This window comes from Rattus norvegicus, chromosome 11 (genome assembly GCF_036323735.1).
Source record: "Rattus norvegicus strain BN/NHsdMcwi chromosome 11, GRCr8, whole genome shotgun sequence".
NCBI classification, from domain to species: domain Eukaryota; kingdom Metazoa; phylum Chordata; class Mammalia; order Rodentia; family Muridae; genus Rattus; species Rattus norvegicus.
In genome coordinates this window covers 58,315,944-58,338,765 of record NC_086029.1, presented here as the reverse complement: position 1 = coordinate 58,338,765, position 22,822 = coordinate 58,315,944, and the positions used below count along the sequence as shown (strand labels likewise).

The following is a 22,822-nucleotide window of genomic DNA, read 5'->3' as shown; positions in this document are numbered from 1 at the left end:
ATATTTATCTGGTGTCCACATACAGCCTTCACTCCTACATGTTAGTGCCTTTAGTATAGTAAGGTAGGCACTCTTCGTGCTACCAAAGGAGAAGTGTAAACACCAGCCACAAGCCCTTTGACCTACAATGGAGTCCTGCTTGCAAGATATATTAGGGCAATGGTATCATAAAACTTGTGGGAGTGACCAGTCAATATCTGATTTGACTTAAGGCCCATTCCATGAAACAGAGCCCACATCCAGTACTGCCTAGGTGACTGTCTTAGTTAGGGCTTCATTGCTGTGAAGGGACAACATGACCAAGGCAACTCTTATAAAGGAAGACATTTCATTTGGGCAGGCTACAGTTTCAGAGGTTCAGTCCATTATCATGACAGGAAGCATGGCAGCCAGCGGGTAGACATGATGCTGAAGAAGCCAAGAGTTCTACATCTTGATCTGTAGCCTGTAGAAGGAGACTGTTTTCTGTAGGAAGCCAGGAGACTGGAATTCCACACTGGATGGAGCTCGAGCATAGGAGACCTCAAAACCCACCTCCTCAATGACATACTTCCTGCAACAAGACCACACCCACTCTAATAAGGCTACACTTCTAATAGTACCACTCCTTGTGAGCCAGGCATTGAAATACAGAAGTCTATGGGGGCCAAATCTATTCAAACCACCACAGTGACCAAAAACCAGAGACTGGATAGTCCAGGAACCTAAGATAAACTAAATACTACTGTTCTAAACAAAATGAAACAAAAACTAGTAATAAAATGACTCCTCAGGACATTCTACTCTACTCAAAGATCAGAGTCTTTCTCAGCCACCATCCAAGAAGCTTCTTCCTGCAGCAGATAGGACAAGTAGAGAGACCCACAGACAGACATCATGCAGAGAGTGAAAGACCTTGATACACTAAACTCTAAATGGGATGTCTTCATCAAATCCCTCCCTCTGGGCTCAGGGATCCATCAGAATAGAAGAGAGAAAGAATATAAGAGTCAGAGGGGATGGAAGTCACCAAGAAAGCACAGCTCTATAAATCAACAGGAATTCATGCACAAATGAACTCTCAAAGACTGAGGCAGCATGCACAGGGCCTGCACAGTTCTGTACTAGATCTGGTCCTAAAGTGGAAAGGAGAAAATGACACATGCCCCATTCCTAACCCAGAAGCCATTTCTAATTTTGTAAAAATGAATATGTGGTTTTTTTCCCCCAAGGAAGTCTAACTAGGATGCATGCCCAGCAGTGGATGCCAACAGAAGATGAACTCAGTGGCTTCTCTGGAAATTCCTTATCTTATAACATAATGTCATATCAGGGCTTTTCATTTTGGGGGTTTAGTTGGGTTTTTTGATTTTGGTTTTGGTTCTGCTTTTTTTTAAGTTTGTCTTATTTTTATTTTTATTTTATTAATATTTCCCTCTTCATGCCCTATAGTTCTATTGTATATAAATCATGGCTTCCGGTTTAGTCTTTCTACGGGACTCTTGAGTATGCAAATGAATGGGTCATTGCCTGTGTCTTTTCTTTGGCTCTTTTCTTTCTGTTTGTTTTGACATATTCCCATGTGTTAGTTTTTGTTTTAACTTATTGTATTATTGTATTTTATTTTTGTCTTATAATTGTCTCTTAGAAATATGTGTATCTTCTAATAAGAAGCAGAAAGGAAGTGAATCAGGATGGGAGGAGAGGTGGGAAAGATCTGGGAGGAGCAGAGAAAGAGAGGAAACTCCTATCAGAATACATTATGTGAAAAAAAATACATTATGTGAGAAAAAAATTTTTCATTAAAAAGGGGGAACAAAAAGAAAAATACAAATAATACCATAAACTTAAATTTTTGAAAACTTAAGTGGTATGTACATTTTTATTAGAATATCATTTCTACTAGGGTATAATGGTTCAGGAGGCCAAAGCAAAAAGATCGATGTAAGTCTTACACCAGCAGGGGCTACAAAATGAAATCCCCAAAATACAATAATTTATATTCACAGGTATGGTGGTTTGAATGATAATGACTCCCCATGGGGCCCATAGGAGGTGTGGCCTTGTTAGAGGAAGTGTGTCGCTGGGGATGAGCTTTGAGGTTTCAGATGCCAAGCCAGGCCAAGTGTCAGCTCTCTGCCTGCTGCCTGTTAATTGGGATGTAGAACCCTTTGCTACCTCTCCAGCCCCGTGTCTACCTACATGCCCAACATGCTTCTCAACAAAAAAATAGTGGACTAAACCTCTGAACTATAAGCCACACCCAATTAAATATTTCCTTGTAAGAGTTAGTCTGGTCATGGTGATTCCTCACAGCAATAGAAACCCTAACTAAGACACAGGACTAGAGAAATAGGTCAACTGGTCAGTCGGTAAAAATGCTTGCTCTGTAAGCATAAGGAACTGAGTTCAAGCTCCAGTATCATGTAAAAACCAGACATGTCACCCACTTATAACCCCAGCACTGAAGAGGGGGCAATAAACATACTAAAAACCAACCAAGCTATCCCAAAGGTTTGACTGTGTACTTCCTGATCTAGCTCAAGGTTATCGAGTTTTTCAAATCATTAGCTTTATGTTTTTATACATTCCTCTGTTTATAGGAAGTACAAACTCACAAAAACCAATGACTTCCAACACTTGACACTCAGAAACCTTCCCCAGATCTCTGCTCTTCTTCTAAACTCTTTGTAGTTGGTACCATACAACACGTGACTCGACTTACCCACAGAAGGGGGTGGAGCTTGTATTGAGTATTCCGGACCCCACTGCAAACCAACTGAATCAGACTTTTCTGGACACAGGACTCAAAAATACATGACTTTGATGTTTTTGTTGTTTGATATTTAAGGCAAGGTCTCACCCAGACTGGCCTAGCCCTTGCCATATAGCACAGGCTAGCCTTGAACTCATGGCAAGCCTCCTATACAAGTCTTCCAAGTGCTAGGATTACAGGTGTGTGCCACCACACCCAGAAAAAAAATACCTTTTAACAAGTCCTTCAGGCCATATGAAGGCTTGCTTAAGTTTGAAAAGTCCCACTCTATTTAACAGTGCCAACCAACAGAAGACATGAAAACAAAAGGCTGGGACTTGAGACCAGGAGAACTTGAGCCAGACACAACTTTATATCCAAAATCATACCCACTACCTTCCTTTAACTTGTATTGCCCCATGCCGGGTTTTTCTTCTTTGAGAGATCAACCTCACCTGGACCAGGCTTATTTTGCAATAAGGATGGTTAGTTGTCAGTGACTCACACCCACTGCAGTGACTAACATCAGTGCCTCTCACAAGGTAGTTAAATTATTTAGAATATTCTTTCTCTACACTGATCACCATGGAAGCGGGCTCACTTTTCTGGCTCTACATGAAAGGGAAGCATGTTCATTCAGAATTATCCAGAGCAGGGACTCTTCTTGTCTTTAATTCATAGACTGATCGCCCATTTGTGGTTATGCACAAAAGCCACCTCCTACTGCTTAGTGCTGAGCAATCACCTGTCACCTATTTTCACACCTTGTGCACCCATGAGTCTCTGCATTTACCACTCACTGAAAAGCCTAACTCTCTGAGTTAGGCTGAGAGTAGCCTTTGTCTGTAAATTTAAATATAAATATTTTGAAGACAGTTTGATGCTATGTCAATTTAACAAAACAACTGTGCACACACACACACACATACACATACACACACACACACACACACACACACACACACACACACACAGACCTATGACCTTCCCCAACATGGATTTTTTTTTTAACCAGGTTAACATCACCAGTTATGGATCCCTGTGGTATGAATCTTAAATCCAGCTGAAGAACAGTAGTTCTGTCACAACAGTAGTGCCACTGTTGTACAAGTAAGAGCATCTTGCCTGGTAGCTTTGTCCCATAGACTGACTATAGGGTTCGAAGCTGGGTAAGATTGTTGATCCTCTTTCTTCCCTAGTAGCTTCAGAAGCACCTTCTGAGACTGTGAAAACTGACCAGCAGGAAGGAAGCCTCCAGCTCAGTCCCAGCTTGACTCTGGTTTGTCTAATACCTGACAGCTTTTCTTTTTTTAAGATATGTCAGGTATTCCCCTTCAACCTTAGTCTCAACCACCAACCTCAAATTTATTTTTATTTTACACGTATGAGTGTTTGCCTCCATGTATGCATGCATGTACACTGTGTGCAATCTGGTGTCAGAGAAAACCAGAAGAGGACATCGGATTCCCTGGATCTGGAGTTACAGAGGGCTGTGAGCTGCCATGTGGGTGCTGGGAGTCAAACTTGGGAGAAAGTCAAATTCAGTTCCTACGCTGGGGCTACTGAAAAACACAATGCCATGTCCTCATTTCAACTAGACCCCCCAAGGAATTTGTCTGCATACTGAAGCTTCAGGTGCACCACCAAACTCCTTTGGGATCATAAGACATTGTCGTGTGTGAGCCATTGTTATTAGACATGAACACCTCAAAATTGTCACAGCCCTGCTTTATAGCTACATCCGAACTCCAATAATTGTGTAGGCTGAGAAAACCCTATTTCCATTTTAAAAGCAATGCCTTTATTCCCAGCACTTGGGAAGCAGAGGCAGGTGGATGTCTGTGAGTTTGAGGATAGTCCGTTCTACATAGTGAGTTCCAGGATAGCCAGGGACTTGGTAGAGAGACTTTGCCTAAAAAAAAAAAAAAAGAAAAAAAAATGGCAGCAGTTTCCAGGATATGTTGCTTTGAAGCATTCTCTTTTTGTTTTGTTTTTCAAGTTGGTCTCAATTTTCCAAGTCAATAGACCGCAGTCAATAGACCGCTGCCCCCAACGGCCGAGAAATGAAAACACCATTGGTGAGCTTTATTACTGAGTGTGTTTTTTCAATTAGGTCAGCCCCATTTCCTCGTAAGCCAACAGTGATCTCAGGAAGAATATTCAATAGAGTAACAAAATGTTGAAATGGGGCTAAGGTGATGGCTCTGTCTGTTAAGCACTTACCATGCAAAGATGAATATTTGATCCCCAGAACCAGCACAAGAAGCCAGGCATGGCAACACTTGCTTGTCATCCGGGTACTAGGTCTGGCTGGCCAACCTAGCCTAGCTGGCAAGTTCCAAGCAAATGAGACTCTTCCACAAAGAAAGAGGCCAAGCACTGATACTCAAGGTTGTCTCAAACATGCGCATGTGCATACACGCACAAACGGAATGCATATACAAACATACATCACACACATACAAATGCTGAAGTACAGACTTCAGATTGACAATGGGTTATTGACACAGCGATGTGCCCCATCTTCATCTGGGTCTTCCGTCTCCTGACTTGGCATCTGTCACCTTCTCTGGCGGGCTGTTCAGGGGATCTCCAATCAGCTCTGTTTCAACAAAGCCTCTGCAGTAGTCAGTCCAGGAAGCCACTGATTGTCTGGAAAGAGAGGATGTTGTCATGAATGGAGACTAATCAGACCTTTAACAATTCTCCCCTTAGGAAAAAAAAAGATGCTTTGCCAAATTTTTCCAATGATGGTGTTTATTTAAAATTTAATGTGAGCACAAACCACCCAGAAATTATTTTAAAATACAGTTAGGATTCACTCAGTCCGGGAAAGGAATAAAATGTCTTCTCTCTAAGATGTTCTCAGCTGATTCTGGTAATATTGAGTCCCAGACCACACAATGAATGACAAGTTTCCATCTTACCAGAACTCAGGTAAACAAAACTGTAATATCGGACCCATATCTTCCTCCAACATAACTCACCAACCCAGCAAAGCAAAGCTGATTTAATGATTCTTTAAGAATTTGGAATTCTGAGCTGGAGAGATGGCTCAGTGGTTAACACTGACTGCTCTTCCAGAAGTCCTGAGTTTAATTCCCAGCAACCACATGGTGGCTCACAGCCATCTATAATAAGGTCTGATGCCCTTTTCTGGTGTGTCTGAAGACAGTGACAGTTTCCCCACATACATGAAATAAATAAATAAGTCTAAAAAAATTTTTAAAAAATTTTTGAAATTTTAAATACCCATATTTAATCTATGAAGGTAGCCAATGATGCAGGCCTGTAATCTTAGCTACTCAAGAAGCAGAAACTGGAGGATGATAAATGAGGTAGACCAAGGAAGTTGGAGGCCAGCCTAGGCAAACTAGTGAGACCTCATTGCAAATTAAAAAGTAAAAAGGACAGGGAAACAACTCCTAGAGAGAGCACTTGCATGTTGTGATGGTTTGTATATGCTTGGCCCAGGGAGTGGCACGGTTGGGAGGTGTGGCCTTGTTGGAGTAGGTATGGCCTTGTGGGTATGGACTTTAATATCCTTGTCCAAACTGCCTGGGAGCCAGTATTCTGCTAGCAGCCTTCAGATGAACATGTAGAATTCTCAGCTCCTCTTGCACCATGCCTGCCTAGATGTTGCCATGTTGCTGTCTTGATAATAATGGACTAAACCTCTGAACCTATATGCCCACCCCAATTAATTAAATGTTGTACTTACAAGAGTTGTCTTGGTCATGGTGTCTGTTCATAGCAGTAAAACCCTAACTAAGACACATGTGTATGTTAGTTCAATCTCCAGCACTGAAAGGAAAAAAGAAAGAAAGAAAGAAAGAAAGAAAGAAAGAAAGAAAGAAAGAAAGAAAGAAAGAAAGAAAGAAAGAAGGGAAGGAAGAAACTCTACTAGTACATTATCTTTTATTTCTTCTATTTTTTCTAAAATAAACATCGTTTGGTTTTGTAATATAAAAATAAAAGTAGCTCCTAAAATATATTCTTTAACGAATGATTCTAGGCTCGAAGGATGACAAGCACCTTTAGTAGCAGCACTCAGGAGGCAGAAGCAGGTGGATCTCTGAGTTCAAGGCCAACTTGATCTATGTAGTGAGTTCCAGGACAGTCAGTGCTACACAGAGAGACCTTGTCTCAAAAAACAAAAACAAAATCAAAAATTCTAATCTCATTATAAAGGTAAAAAGGTTTTGAGTTCTTCACAAATGTGTATGAAGATTTTCTCTGCCCTCTCACTGGCAGGTATCACAGAGTCAGCTCTGAGGGGTGCCGAAGGTCAAGTTTGTAATGATACCAGTTGTTTTCTAAAATAAAAAAACTCCATACTAGTCTCTGGCCTTGCCATCTCAGTGGTGAAAACACAGCAGTAGCAGTCTTCATTTATAATAAGAGCTGAAAGAGCCCACTGTGACTTCCTCATCAAAAGACCAGAATATCCCAGAAGCACTTGGTAAACACCTTCTTTGATAAATCCCTGGTTGTCTTAAAGCAATTCAAAGAGGAAGCTGGTGTATTTTTAAACTCAGGTCATTATTAATGATTGAGTCTCACAAGCAAGAACAACACGGCCATGAGAGGTTAGTTGGTCTCTTGGCAACCTTATGCTACAAATAATGATCTTAATATTTCTTAGGGATTTATGCAACACAGTCTGTATTAAACTTGTGGGACGGACTATCTTATTTATAGAACCTATGTTCCCTATGCCATAGATAAGATTACAACATGGAGAGGTTAAACTTACTTTCCTATAGATATGCAGCGAATGAACGCCAAGGCAAGGTGACAATGCAGGCCATATGTGTCCCAGTTATGTTTCTGGGAATCAGGGAGCCTAGAAAAACTGCAACATTAATCAATTCAACTCCACATTATATTCTTAGTACCTGGTCCCAGCTAGTCACTAGATGTTATGAATCCCATGTCTTGTTCTATAGTCACTAATTAACCAAAGCTTGTCCCCTTGAAGGCCTGAGAGCAAGCCTCACCCACTTTATTAAGCTAACTCTATACATGAATGCATATCATTTTCTTACTCTAAAATAAAAGGATAATCAGAATTCTATTATCCCCATCATTCCATATGTTATCTGGGGTTTTTTTTAATATTCTTTCTTTTTTTAACTTTCACATTTTTGTTACCCTTAAGGTTATAAATTCCTTCTTGGTAAGGTCCATGCTTTGTTTTGTTTTGTTTCCTTGAAAACAACACAACTTTAGAATAAAGAGCAAAAAGCAGGGGAGGGAAGGGAATGGAGGGAGGGTGAAAGGGAAAAGAAGCACTCTTATTCTAGGTCAGTGGAATTGTGGGTATGTTTTTTCTCCTAAGTTTTCCATAAACTAGTCACTGAAAAGGCATATCTTTTAATTAACCTTTCTTGTTTTGGACAGCATCTGTCAGTGTATATAAAACACCTCATCAACTGTCAAGCATCTAGGATTGACAGGAACCATACAAATAAAAAACAAGTAATGTTTGTGCATTTACCCAAGTCAAGAGTCATATGTATTGAAGCCTAGCTACTTAGAGGCAGTCACCCGAGCAGAGCAAAAGAAGAAATGTCAGCTGCAGCCCATCTCAGCAACCTCATAGTTGCTTCCCTGAATTCCAATGGTCCAGGCTCACAGCCCCACAGACTGTTTCCTGAGTTCACAGAGTAAAACCTGGGAGCATCCATCAGAAAGAGGGTGGGCTCCCTTGTAAAACCTGACTCACTGGAGTCCTGAAGGCATGGAGCCATGAATGGTCTCCACGGTGCCCTTTGTTCAAAGCTGGTGGTCCTGAAAGTTTAGCCATGGTTTTTAAAGGATAGACAGACAAATTGACTGAGGTCAGCACCGAAAAGAACCCTTTCCTCTCAAGAAAAACACTTGAAAGCTAAAAAGGCAGGCACTTGAATAGACTGGTTTATTGCTGGTAAGACTTTGAGGTGGAAGCCATTGCCATCTGCTTCCTGGTGTCCTTGTTATTGTGCCTTCTGATGTCATCAGCTCACAACTGATGACACAGTGCTGTATTATTTGGGTTCTGTTCATCACCCATACTGCAGAGAACAGGTAGTTGAGAAAATGCCGGAATTTCCTCTTAAACATGAGTCAAACAGGAAAGCAGACTGTCTTCGAGCTCCACTGAGGAAGTGCTAGACATGCCATGGAAGATCCCCAGAAGTCCCTGGCTGAGCAACCCTGAGCCCAGATCAGCCTGGTTGCTTTGCTCCAGGAACTGTGTCACAAAGCAGAATGACAGGTGACACACGATAGGGAGCAGACGGCTTTGAGATGAAACCCTGTACGTGGTACCAAAATTTTCTATGGTGCCTCTGGAAGGTAGGATACAGACAGAACGTGGCAAGCTCATTCTTGACTCCTTGGGAAATACAGATGTCGGGCAGAATCCTAGCAAGATAGCTCAGTGTATCCTTAAAGGATGATGTGGCAGATTCTGAGGACTGGCTGATTGGGTTATATCATACTTCTGACCTACACATGCTGTGTGACTTTTATAATGCTTACTCAACCTCTCTGAGTCTCAGCTTCCTTATTCATGAAATAAATGATTGTACCTAACATAGAAATGCTATAAAAAATTAATGAAGCAATGTTCATAAAGTGCTACATATACATACACGTATATAGTGTGTGGCTTGTAGCAGGCCTGAAAAAAATAGTAATTATTAATTGTGTATCTGTGCATATGTATTTTCTGTGTATTACATTATGTAGGTATAATTGGGGTTCCTAGTAGACCTCTTGACAAAGAAAGATGAAAAGCAGTTTGGTTTTAGAATTATATGTAATTAAAGTATGAGATATTTTATATGATAAGACTCCAATAATGACTCAAAATAACAGGGTGCCATGATAAAGTCATCCTCTATACTAGGCTATTGACTTTTCAAACTCACTGAGGAATCAGATAATTCAAGTTTCCATATGTCAAAAAAGAACAACATCAGGTAGAGTTAAACAAAAAAGCACATGGTCAAAGATTGCTGCTGTAAGTGGCCTTCAGTTAACGCAGGAGCCCACAACTGGTCAAAGGGGAGAGAGTGATGAATATGTGAAGTGCCCAGCCAATCATGAAACCTTCATCATGCCCCTCACCCAAGGCTCAGAGACCATCAAGCAAGCGAGGACAGAAAGATTGCCAGAGAGAAAGGTCAGGGAAGAGGTGGTCTTCTGGGTGCGGCAGGACCACTGTACTTGTAAACTATCAGCAGCCGTGGCTGACTGAACATCATCAAGATTACAGCAAGGAGGGGAGAGGGGCTCAATAATCCCCACCCCAGGGAGGAGTTACTGATAGTTGATGGATTCTGGAGAAGAGGCAGGTGGATTACTTTATTTGTTTAAGGGCATGAACCTAAAAGAACAAAGATAGGTCAGCCATGAAATGACTTCACACCCATGAGTATGTGAGCAGCACAAACTTGACTTGATGGGTTATAAGAAAGGAGAGAGAGAGAGAGAGAGAGAGAGAGAGAGAGAGAGAGAGAGAGAGAGGACACAGGGTTGAGAGAGGGAGAGGCATGAAGTCAAGTTTGGGAGAAGTTAGGGAAAGGAGTGGAATGAATATGATCAAAAGTATCATTGATGAAATTTATATTATGTGGGAGAGAGAAACAGCTATAGTAGGAGTCAAGTCTAATGTGATAAGAGTGAATTCAATTCTCTTAAAACAAAAGGCAAGGGAGGGGAGTGTGTGTGTGTGTGTGTGTGTGTGTGTGTGTGTGTGTGTGTGTATGTGTATGTGTGTGTGTTTAAAATATTTCTTTTAATTTTTTTTCTTTTTTTTTCGGAGCTGGGGACCGAACCCAGGACCTTGCACTTGCTAGGCAAGCGCTCTACCACTGAGCCAAATCCCCAACCCATTTCTTTTAATTTTAAGATTATAATAAAATTACACAGTTTCCTCTTCACTTTTCTCCCTCCAAACCCTCCCATACCCCACTCCTTGCTATTTTTCAAATTCATGACTTCCTTTTTCATTAATTGTTATGTTTGTATCGTATGTGTGTACACATGTATACACCTAAATATAACCTGCTCAGTCTATGCAATGTTACTTGTACATAATGTTATCACGGCTGACCATTCAGCATTGGATAACCCTTGGTGTGCTCTTCCCTGGGTAGGTCCATTTCTCCCACTCTCAGCATTCTTAGTTACTTACAGTTCTTTGTGGAGTGTTGAGGCCTCAAGGGCTTTCCCCATCCATGTCAGCACATCTATTGTTGTTCCGCTCATATATAAGCAATAATGATGCAAGTTTGTGGGCATAGTTTCTGATGTTACTAGGAGACACAATCTCACAGCACCTCACAGCAAACTCCCTGATTCTTGGGCTTTTACAGCAGTCTTCACACACACACACACACACACACACACACACACACACACACACACACTCACTCCACTTCTAAAATGTTCCCTTAGATGCTGGGATTGTTTTGAAGATGTATCCATTGGGAATGAGCTCCACAAGTCTGCCTTCTAACTGACTGTAGTTTTTAGGAATGGCCTCTGTCTATCACAAAGAGAAGTTTCCTTAGTGAGGGAAGAGCACTGTACTTAATGGTGGGTATAAAAGCAAATGCTTAGAAATAGGGATTATGCCGATTTAGTGAAAGCAGCAGGGAACACTTCATGAGTTCACAGGTCATCCTTGTGCAGGGATCACACTAATCTCCTCTGGGTCATCCAGTTTTAGTACATGCTGCTGAAGCAAGCATGGTGAGGGTTTTTTTTTAATACAAAGGGTGAGCAAGTGGATATATATATATAAAGGACACTGGAGAGAGAGCTTTGTCAAAGTAAAATAGTCGTCTGTTTACTGGTGGGTGCTTTCTGAAATTGGGCTCCTCACACATGTACCAAGAGACAGAGACCCCATTTTTTTTGATGGTCACATGGAAGTCCCTCAGCCCATGAAGACAGCCATTCATGGCTTACAAAATTTGTCAGATACATGTGTTGAGGAGTAATTTTCTGAAATAAGGAGGGGAGATCAGAAGCCAGAAGTCAAAAAGAAGCCTACCTAAATTTTAGACATGCAAAAAGCAAGCCTAGCACCACTGCAAAGCAGTGTCCTGGTCACCAAATATGTGAGTCAGCTTTTCATCACCGTAAGGAAATACAGTCAACTTTAAAGGGGAAAGGTCAATTCTGACATTTCATCACTATAAGGAAATACCTGTGGTAATCAACTTTAAAGGGGAAAGGTCGACTCTGACTTTTGGTTTCAAACATTTCAATCTTTGATAACTTAACTAGTCTTTTGGGTCTCTAGTGGCACGGTATATGAGGGCAGGATCTCCTTCACCTAATGGTGGTCAGGAAAAGACAGGAAGGGACTGGATCCCAATATCCCCTGAAGGGCATGTGCTGTTTAGTGTTAATTATCAACTTGACAGGATCTAGAATCACCTAAGAGTCAGGTCCCTGATTGGTGTGCCTGTGAGAGATTTCCTTTTATTTATTTTTTTATTATCGTAATTGATGTAACCCAATTATAAATGCAGCTGGGACCATTCCTAGGCAAGAAGGTGATCCTAGACGGTACAAAAAAAATGGATGAAGTAAGGTGAGTCCCAGAAATCATGCACCTATGCTCTGTTTCTCTTTGTGGGCCTGAGTGAGCAATGGCTCTCTCTCCTGCCATCCTAGCCCCCCTGCCACAATGCTTTGACCTGTGAGCTAAAATCAGTCCTTTGTCCTTAAGGGGCGTTTGTCAGGATGTTTCTTCACAAGAAAAGAGGCTAAGGCATCACACAGCCTCCTCTCAAAGGCTCCGGCACCTCCCAACCACACCACATGCTGAAGACCACACCTTTGACACGTGGACTTTGACGGACACTTAGGCTTTAAACTACAGCAGTGCCTCTGTACTAATGGACCAAGGAAGGGGCACACCCATCTGTGACAAAAACCTGCTACACCAGGCACCGTCCGACAAAACGCTTCTCACTCCTCTTTTCCATAGAGGGACCATTATTTTGCGTGCTCACTTGAAAAATCGAATTTCAAAATTATAAACTTAAAGACGATGTTAAAATGTCAACCAACCAGATCCCCCCCAGAGCTCCCAGGGACTAAACCATCAACCAAAGAGCACACATGGGGGGACCCATGACTCCAGATACATCTGTAGCAGAGGATGGCCTTGTCTGGCATCGATAGGAGAAGAAGCCCTTCGTCCTGTGAAGGCTCGTTTTCCTGGTGTAGGGGAATGCCAGGGTGTTGAGGTGGGAGTGGGTGGGTGGGAGGGGAGCATCATAGAAGCAGGGGGAGGGGTGATGGGAGAGGGGGGAAGCGGGGAAGGGGATAACATTTGAAACATAAACTATCCAATAAAAAAAATAAAAAAATTAATAATGTTAAACCAAAGCAAGAAAATCAAGACAAGTTCTTCTTCTCACTTATGTTTGCCTCAGTTGCATCCCGAAAGTATAAAGAATATTCAGGGCAGAGAAAAGGGCTCCGCTGCTCAGTGTGTCCCTCAAGAGCCTTCTTGTTTTGTTGTTTTGTTTTGTTTTGTTTTCTGAAACAAAGCTCTTTCAGGAGGGGGAGTTTCTCCTTCTCCAGATAACACCTCAGGTGTTTCTATATTCCAACTCCCACAGATAATGCCTCTGTGCACCTATGGCCCAGTTAAACGGATTGAATCAGGGCAAACCGCACGTTAGTGTGTGTACCACTGACGTATACATGTTAGCTGTTATTTGTGGGGAAGGAGACACAACCCTAATTGTACGGGAACTCTGGCCATGGCAGGGTAGAAGAGAACCTTAGTCATAGCTGCTTCGTCAGCTGCTACAAAGGAGTCCACTACATTTCTGTATGGGAAGATGTAATCACTGTGTTCTTTATAAAGACAAAATTAAAATAAATAAATGTTTTCTCTAGAGACAGACTTCCCCAAGAATCCTGGTCTCTCTCCACTCTATCAAGCCCACACAGATACACACAAGACCTGAAAGTGGAAGATTCCTGGCTCCACTGGTCCTCTTCAGATGCTTCTTGTAGGCAACACATCAGTATAAAATTTAATTAATTAATTAATTAATTGAAAATAAAAAAGACAGGAGAAAGTGGTCCGAAATAGCATAAGAAAGCAACCAGAGCAAGGCACGAGATATAAGCCAATAAGCAGCACTCCTATTAACTTGTGTCAGCGACCTCAAAAAGAGCAAGCCGTTCATTTCCTCAGGCTCAGACACAGCAGCCACAGTTGTTCCTCCTGGGAAAAACCACCAACATGTACAATTCCCTTCAGAGCTGTTTTCATAAGGTTCATCCCCGCTAAACTGACCCAGCAGCAGCAGGGTCACCGGTGGGCGCTCTTAAAGGAGCAGAACGCTCTAAAGATAAGTCTTTTATGCCTAACCTAAATCTTTCACTTCCTCTCACAAGAGAAAAGCAGATGTAGGGGACAGAATGGCGGAGATGAAGGAAGTAAAATAAGTTGTGGTCCCACTTACTCTTTAAAAGATTAGCCGTTGGGGTTGGGGATTTAGCTCAGTGGTAGAGCGCTTGCCTAGGAAGCACAAGGCCCTGGGTTCGGTCCCCAGCTCAGGAAAAAAAAAAAAAAAGAACCAAAAAAAAAAAAAAGAAGAAGATTAGCCCTCTCTCATTCTCTCTTCCACATGGGCTTAGAGTTTCAGCCCACAACAACATTTCTATCCTCACCTGCAGGTGAGTTCCTACTCTGGAGGCCCAAATAAAATTTAAAAAAAAAATGTTTTTAAAGCATGGTCAGTAATGCAGGAGCCATCTTCTCAACCAATGAGGTCGGCTCTAGGAGACTCATACGAGGGATGAAGATTCATCCAAACCCTTACCTTACGCCACACACACAAGTTACCTCAAAATGAATCAGAGCTTTCTTCTACGTACAAAAAATCACTACGCCCTTTGGTTCAGCTAGAATTTTTCAGTTAAAATGCAATCTATAATCATCATCATCAACAACAAAAAGATTCGTGAGCTGTGCCGAATCAAAATGTTAAAGTCTAAAAGAGAAAAGAGAAAGGTACGAGGCAAACGCGGAGACGCACTTGCAAATCATGCATCTGCTGGGAGAGTTACATTCCGATTCCATGAGGGCCGCCCACAGCAGAGGTAAGAAAGACCCAACTTTATAACATGCAAGGGATTTTTTTTTTTAAAACACTGAGGGAGCTATGTAAAGGGCCAGCAAATTCAAGAAAAGATGCTTATCAACACTCGTAACTACAGAAATTCAAACGAAGTGAAAAGGAGATTCACTAAAAGGAGTACAACTCCAAGGACAGATAATGGCAAGTTTTAGCAAGGACATAAACGGTCAGGACCCCACCCCTGAAGTGACAACCGCTCATGTAAATGTACATTTACAGTACAGCTCCTTTGGAAAAGCAGGCATGTTTTGTTTGTGGTGTTTGTTTTTCATATACATATATTATTATTATTATTATTATTATTATTATTATTATTATTATTAAATCTTTTTCTACAGTGCAGTCATTATCCCCCTTCCAGTCTACCCTCTGACCATTCCTCATTCTATACCTCCTCCCCCATCTCCAAGAAGATGTCCCTACCCCACCCCACCCCAGCCATCCCTCTAGACCTTCCCACTCCCTGGAGTTGTTTTTCAAGGTAATATTTGTATTGATTTTTGGGAATTTTACATCATGCACCCCAATCGCACCACCGCCCCCTAGGCCTTCCATATCCACCTCCCACTCCTATGACCTCCCCGCTAAAATATAGAAAATTAAAATAAAAAATAGAAAGCATGTATCGTTATCTATATACTCACTGGAGCATGGTCAAACCCTCAGAGACCAGTCCCTTAAAGAGAACCGAGTCCCTCATCTCCCTCACCCCAGTCAGAAGTCGTTAGTTGTGGAGAGCCGCACTTCAGCATCCTTATCACGGAGTTCTCTTAGATCGTTTCCTGTTTAGTCTGTTCCTTTTCTTTGGGGCTAGAGGTTGGGGTAGGGGATAAGGGATGTCACAGAAGTCTTTCACGTCCCTCTTTCTGCACTCATCAATATCCCTGCTAAAGTAGCTTCGCTGCTTTTACCAATCACCAGGAGGACCAATCGTGGGCTTCCACATGTTTTCTGGTGACAGGACTCGACTCCAGGCTGCAGTAGGACCATGGACCAGACATGGCCCTAGGAGCCTTAGACAGGGGAAGAGGGAGAGGGAGTGAGCAGGAGGGAGGGGGCGGCGGAGAAGGGGGACAGGGAAGGGGGCAGAGGAGAGGACCATGGACATCAATAAGGCCTCAGATGGCAGCACAGGCCAACTACATCAAAATGACCCACAAAGCCCAAAGACATTAAATGGTTTCAGGTCATTTAATCAGCAGCACAGAACATGGACCTCCTCAGGGCCTTTGGTGGCAACACAGGCCACAGACATAAACGCAGACCCCAACTGCAGTAGGACCTCAAACCCAGACAAAGCCTTTAGCAACAGCATGGACCTGAGCATCACCATTGCTTCAGGTGCAGCGCGGGCCACTCAGAGCAGTAAGGCCTCAGTGGAAGCGCAGACCACTGACATCAACACGGGTTCACATTGCAGCACAAACCACAGACATCCGCCCCTGCGTGCACATGTGCACAAGTGCCCCATAAGGACCACCAACCCACTCATGGGCCTCAACGTGGCCTCAGGTGGCAACACAGGCCACTCATGTCAACGTGATGCAGCATGCCCTCAGACCAGTGGCACCGACAGAGTACAGCCACATAATTCTCTGACTTCATCATGGCCTTAGGTAGCAGCATGGACCACAGACCCCAACATGGTCTCCGGTGGCTTCAAGTACCACGGTGGCCCTTTGAGGAAGTCCAATCCGGAAATTGAACCTCATCTTGGGCCTCCATTGTCACCCAGAGCCAGGGTGATCCCGAGGTCCGGGAGCTGAGTCTGCATCTGCTTAAGCTCCAGGTGGCTGTATATCACCCCACTGACCCACTGGGCAATGACATGTGGGACTCAGCACTCCTCTTCTATGTGGCACCATCACTGCACTTCCAGCTCCCCTCTCTCCACAGCGTACATTCAGCCCCATTTTTCTAAGTGTCCCACCTCGCCATCAGAATCCGTTCATCTTAGTGGTGCCCACTGCCTGTGCTGCAAGGTGGGGTAACCTCGAAGGTCTCGTTTTTTAAATGAACGTAAATTAACAGTAAGATTCCTCAGTTCTACTTTGACTCGACAGAAATAGGGAGCTGGGGATTCAGCCTGGTGAACAGAGTGCTTGCCTAGCATGTTAAAGACCTGGATTCACTCCCAGTAACCAGGTGAGTTGGATGTAATGGCACAATCTTAAACTCCTAACTCCAGAGATGGAGACAAGACAATCAGACATTCAAGGTCATTCTCAGGGGTTAGGGATTTAGCTCAGTGACAGAATGATTGACTTAGGTTTGGTCCTCGTTTGGGGTGGGGGTTGGGGAGGTTGGTGAGCAAAATTACAAAAAAAAAAGAAAAGTACAAGGTCATCCTCAGCTAAATGGCAAGTTCAAAGCCAGCCTGGGCTACATGACCCTGTATCAAAAAGACAGAAAGAGGGGGCTGGAGAGATGGCTCAGAGGTTAAGAGCACTGTCTGCTCTTCCAGAGGTCCTGAGTTCAATCCCCAGCAACCACATGGTGGCTCACAACCGTCTGTAATGGGATTCAATGCTCTGTTCTGGTGTGTCAGTGACAGGATGTTCATATACATTAAATAAATAAATCTCAAAAAAAAAAAAAAAAGACAGAAAGAAGACTCAGGAAATGGCCCAGCAATTAAATATAGAACCTACAAAAAAAAAAAAATCCCTTATGTGTGATGGCCTGCTTATATTTCAGCGTCAAAAGGCAGAGACAAGAGATCCTCAGAGCAAGCTAAAGCAAACTAGCTACAACCAGTTGGTGGGGGTGGACACTCAGGAAACAGAGGCAGGGATCTCTGAATTCAAGGCCAGCCTGGTACACAGAGCGAGTTCCGGGACAGCTCAGGGTTATACAGACAAATCCTGTTTGGGGCAGGGAGGGGAGTAAGTAAATAAACAAAACAAACAAGTAAGCTGACTACAAATCTAGCTACATCAGCCAGCTCTGGGCTAGATTGGGAGACCCTGCCCCAATGAATAATGTCACTGATGGAGGATGAGTACTGACATCAATATCAGACCTCCACGCAGGTGTGTGCACACCCAGGTACACAAACGCACCGCATACATCCGTGTAGACCGCACACACTCAAAACTGGAAAAAATAATAAAAGAACAAGAAAAGGAGACGTAAGATGTGTGTCAACATCAACTTGTATTCATAGAAGCATTGCTGATCAATAACGTCCAACACTGGAAAACAATCCAGCTGCCTGTCAAAGGTGAACTACACACTCGTCTACCCATGTGACGTGTGTTAGCCATCCCTTGTCAGACACCGGACTCAATGAAATAAGTCAATCAAAACAAGCACCGTGCTGGAGGAAATAACCCAAATAGGGCAGATCTAGAGACAGAGTAAAGTAGGAGAGTCTGAGACGTGAGAAGGGAGGGTTCTTTGGAGCATGGTGAAAAGAACGTGAAAGAGAATTGTGATGATAGCAGCCAATCTCTTCATAGTTACTAAAACATCACAGGATCTAACAGCATAGATGGCTGGGTTTGGGAGTCATAAACCACACTTCAGTCCCTGAGATCCTAAACTGCAAGTGTGCTTAGGTGCCCAGCAGAGCTAGTAGCTCTAATTGAACATGTCCAGACTTGATACTGAGCTATCACTCCTGACGGAAACCAGTCATCCATGCAAGACTACATCTTTACTAAAAAGAAATAGCAGGTGCCTTCTTATATGTCAAGAGTCACAGCATCTAACCAGGCCTGAAAACACAGGTCTGTAGTATCAGTTCCTTGGGAAGGTGAGGGAGGAGAACGGCCAAGTCAAGGGCTGCCTGGACATCTTAGTAAGACCCTGGCTCAAAACAAAAGGTAAAAAGTGGGGGAGAGACAGCTCATAGTAGAGTACTTGCCCTGGTTGCAATCCCTAGTACTAAAAGGAAGAGTAGGAGCAAAGGAGTTAACCAAAACCACTGGAGTGCAATCCTGTGTTAAAATTAAGGGAGTAACTGGGCAATATTCACCCTCATTTAAAGTTGGAATTGATCCCCAGGGAGCCCTCTGTTTCCCAGCAGGCTATGTAATCACTGACAGAAAGCTAGCAAAGGAAGCAAGAAAAAGCAAGAAAGAAGCAAGCAAGCCAGCAAGGAAGCAAGGAAGCAAGAAAGAAAGAAAGAAAGAAAGAAAGAAAGAAAGAAAGAAAGAAAGAAAGAAAGAAAGAAAGAAAGAAAGAAAGAAAGAAAATAAGTAAACAATAAAGTCTTCACAAGATCTGGTAATGTTGCTCAAAATGTACGCTGAAACAATTTTATTCTTTCTCTCAACCACAACAAAACCTGATTCAAAATGGGAAAAGGACTTTCACAGACATTTCCCCCAAAGAAAATATACTAACGGCCTATAAGCACATGAAAAAAAATGTTTAGCATCACCAAATATTAAGCATGCAAATCATAACCGCAGTTATCCTACAGGCCCAGCTACCATGACAACTTGCTTTAAAACACAGAAAATAACAAGGGTTGGCATGGAGGTGGAGAAATCGGGATCTTCTTGCAGTCAGAGGGGTGAGAGACCACCCAGCTGCCGTGGGACAGAGTTGTGCAGTTCCTTCCCAGCGGGGGCTTGAGCAGAGAGCCGTGCGTCTGTCCATAGAGACACATGGTTCATAGCAGACAGAAGGTGGGAAGCACCTGCACACGCCCAACAGCCGGATGCAGGATGAGCAGAGGTTGGCACACCTGCGCACACAGCCTAGGGTAACTCACACCCCCACACACAGGTTAGTGTGACTCAGCACTTTACAAGAAAGGATTTCTGGGACACGCTCCAACTTGGAGAGACTTTAAAGAAATTACGCCAAGGGAAATAAGATAATCAAAAGAAGGGAAAATTCTGTAGAATTCAAATTCTGAAAGGTACTGAAGAGTCATCAAATTAAAACACACACATAGAATGGTGGTTTCCAGAAGCTAGGAATGGAGCAAGAGGGGAGCTATTTCACCGTGGGGCTTCACACACACACACACACACACACACACACACACACACACACTCACAATTCATACACACGAAGAATCATCTGAACCCAGATGAACTGCACACTCTTAAGTGTGCGGGTAATAAGTTTTGTGCGTATCTTCCCATGCACATTTTTTTAATTTTTAAAAATTTTTATATCATGCTATAATTTTACATTGTGCACTATTCTCGATGACTCCAAAAGAAAATCATCCTGAGGCTGGAGAGATGACTCAGTGATTAAGTGTACTCACGGGCTGCCCTTCCAATGGACCCGGGTTCAATTTTGGCACCCACATGGTGACCCACAACCATCTGTAACTCCAGTTCCAGGGGATATGATATTCCCTTCCGGCCTTCACGAGCACAAGGTATGTACATGGTTCACAGACTTCAATGCAGGCAAAACACCCATACACATAAACTAAAAATAGTAAGAATTTTTTTTTAAGTCAACTTGCCAAATTAGTGTAATCCAAGCTACTCTGAGGCAGGAGGATGCAAAGTTCAAGGCCTACCTGAGCTAAAAAGAAAGTTAAAAGCCATTCTAGATAAGTTAACCAGACCCTATCTCAAAATGAAAAGTTTAAAGGGTACAAGGGAAGAGGGGAATGGTGGGTGGAAGTCCTTGGTGGAATATGAGTTCAAGACTGCCCGATTCTAACTGGATATTGAACACACACACACACACACACACACACACACACACACACATATATATATATATATATATATATATATATATATATATATATATATATATATACATATATATGTATATATATATATTTTTTTTTTAACTTATCTCTCAGGGCCTTCACCAAAATTTCCCAGGCTTGAGTTTTGAGAAATAAATACAGAAACAGTAATACGAGGATGTAAGGTCACTAGCCTGGGGAAGACAGTAAATGCTTCTGCATTTAATATTTTTCAACACCCTCAGTCAAGCAGCTAGCCTCTGGGAGTAGAGGACCCTCTGGTTAGGTGGAAGTGCACTGGCTAATTATTGAACTTTCAGTGTTGGTAATATAGAATTTAAAAAAAAAAAGCTTATGGTCAGTGGTGGCCATATTCTGACATAAGGAAAGAAAAAAAGTATATACCTCATTCATGTTTGCCTCGGCTAACTTGAAGTCCTGCTGCGACTGATGTCAACACTGCCTTCAGTCACCTTTCTGTGGTCAGTAGAGACCGGTTTACAATCTGACTGTATTGCTCTACTCTAAATGCAGACCTCCTTTTCTAGGGCTCTTGACACAGTCACCCTCCTCTGCCTGCTCTGGATTGATTTTCCCCCTTCCTGAGACCTGGAGCCCTCCTCAGACTTGGACACCCACTCTTGATTCCTCTCACCGGTTGAGGGTAAGGTGACTGGGGGAAGGGGCACATTACCTCTTTTTCTCTGGACCCAAGATGCAGTATCTTGCTGATACTTATTAAGTGCTAATTGGTGGACTTGGGTACAACAACTTTCCTAGCTTCTCATTAAACTCAACAGGGAGTTTTAAACTCAATGGAAATCGTTCTGATTTCACTGACCATGGGTGAAGTTCAGAGGTTGTATTTCGTAAAAGTTTCCCTCCTCAGTTTAGGAACTCATAGATGGATAACCTTGTTACTTCCCGCGATGGGAAAGTTGCAAAAGACGTAATTATCATCCTCAAATTTAGCTCTTTAGTTAGATTTTTAAGTAGAGCATTTGGATTCTGAGACAGCAACTTTAAAAGTCTCCTTAAAAGTTTGCATTAGGAAAATAAATTGTTTAAAATTGACTCATTCACGTTCGGAGCTGCAGTGCCAGGAGATTCTTCTAAAAGCCTCTTGCAGCCAGGAGCCCAAACATGAATAAATGGTCCCGATGGCTGTGGAGGTGAGATTGTTCTTCCTCTCCCTTCTAAGTTTGCCAGAGTTCTTGGGAGTGCCTCTGCCCCACCCTCCTTTAGCTTCCAAGAACTTACAGGCCTTAGCCCAGACTTGCTGGCCTTCTTTTTCCGGTCCTTGTGAACCTGCCTCACTGGAGAATTCTGTTGATGGGGTGGTGTCTCTCATGGAGATAGCGTGACCAGAGAGGCATATTCACACTCAGGCAGTTTTATTTGTTTCGTGCCCTTAATTATTTAACTGTGGTTGTGGTTTTGGGGGGGTGGGGTTGAGGGTAAAGAGGTGGGAAGGAGTTGGTTAAGAGAAGGCTACTGGAGTAGAAGCAAAACAACCAGAAAAGGTTATGATACTCAACCACACAAAAAACAACTCCATTCCCCCAGCCCACCTCTTCCTTCGGCTTCGCTCCACAACCACCCGGCGCTCATGCCAGAGGAAGAGGAAGAGAGGTCACAAAGAGAAGCAATGCTTCAAAAACTGCATCTTGAGTCATGACTAATCTGTGTTGTTTTAAGATAATTTAAATAGTCCCATTAGTAGAAAGGAAATTAAGACCCAACAAAGATCCAAAAGAGGTTGTGGGAAAATCTAGGAATCTTGTTGCTGGGAAACAGGAACTCCGGATGTTCTCTCTCTACATCCTCATCAAAGCTGTGTCTCACTGGAGCGGGGAGGAGTATGCCTTCTGCTGTTAACGTGATGCTCAGAGCAACCGTAGCATTTGTGATACATATCGGGAATGGCTTCAGAACCCAACACGCTGAGTAAAGCATTTGCCATGGAAGCAAGCGGGCTTGAGTTTGGATCCCCGGAACCCACACAAAACTGGATACAGTGATACTGGACACAGTAGTAAGAAGGGTATTAGAGACACGAAAGTCCCAAGAGTCCATGGGCCAGCTGGCCTGGTGTACAAGTACTGAACAAGAGACTGTCTCAGACAAAGTGGAAGGCAAGATCGAACACCAAAGATTGTCCTGTGACCTCTCTGTGTGCACAATGAGAAACATGCAACCATACACACACACACACACACACACACACACACACACACACACGCA

The 22,822-nt window shown here is 42.9% G+C and overlaps 1 non-coding gene across 1 annotated transcript; it reads right to left on the bottom strand.

Moving 5' to 3' along the window:
* Positions 1 to 11,374: 11,374 nt before the first annotated feature.
* On the bottom strand, positions 11,375 to 11,476 carry LOC120095713 (U6 spliceosomal RNA). The gene has a single exon (XR_005491511.1). It is a non-coding gene; the product is annotated as a U6 spliceosomal RNA (small nuclear RNA).
* Positions 11,477 to 22,822: the final 11,346 nt, after the last annotated feature.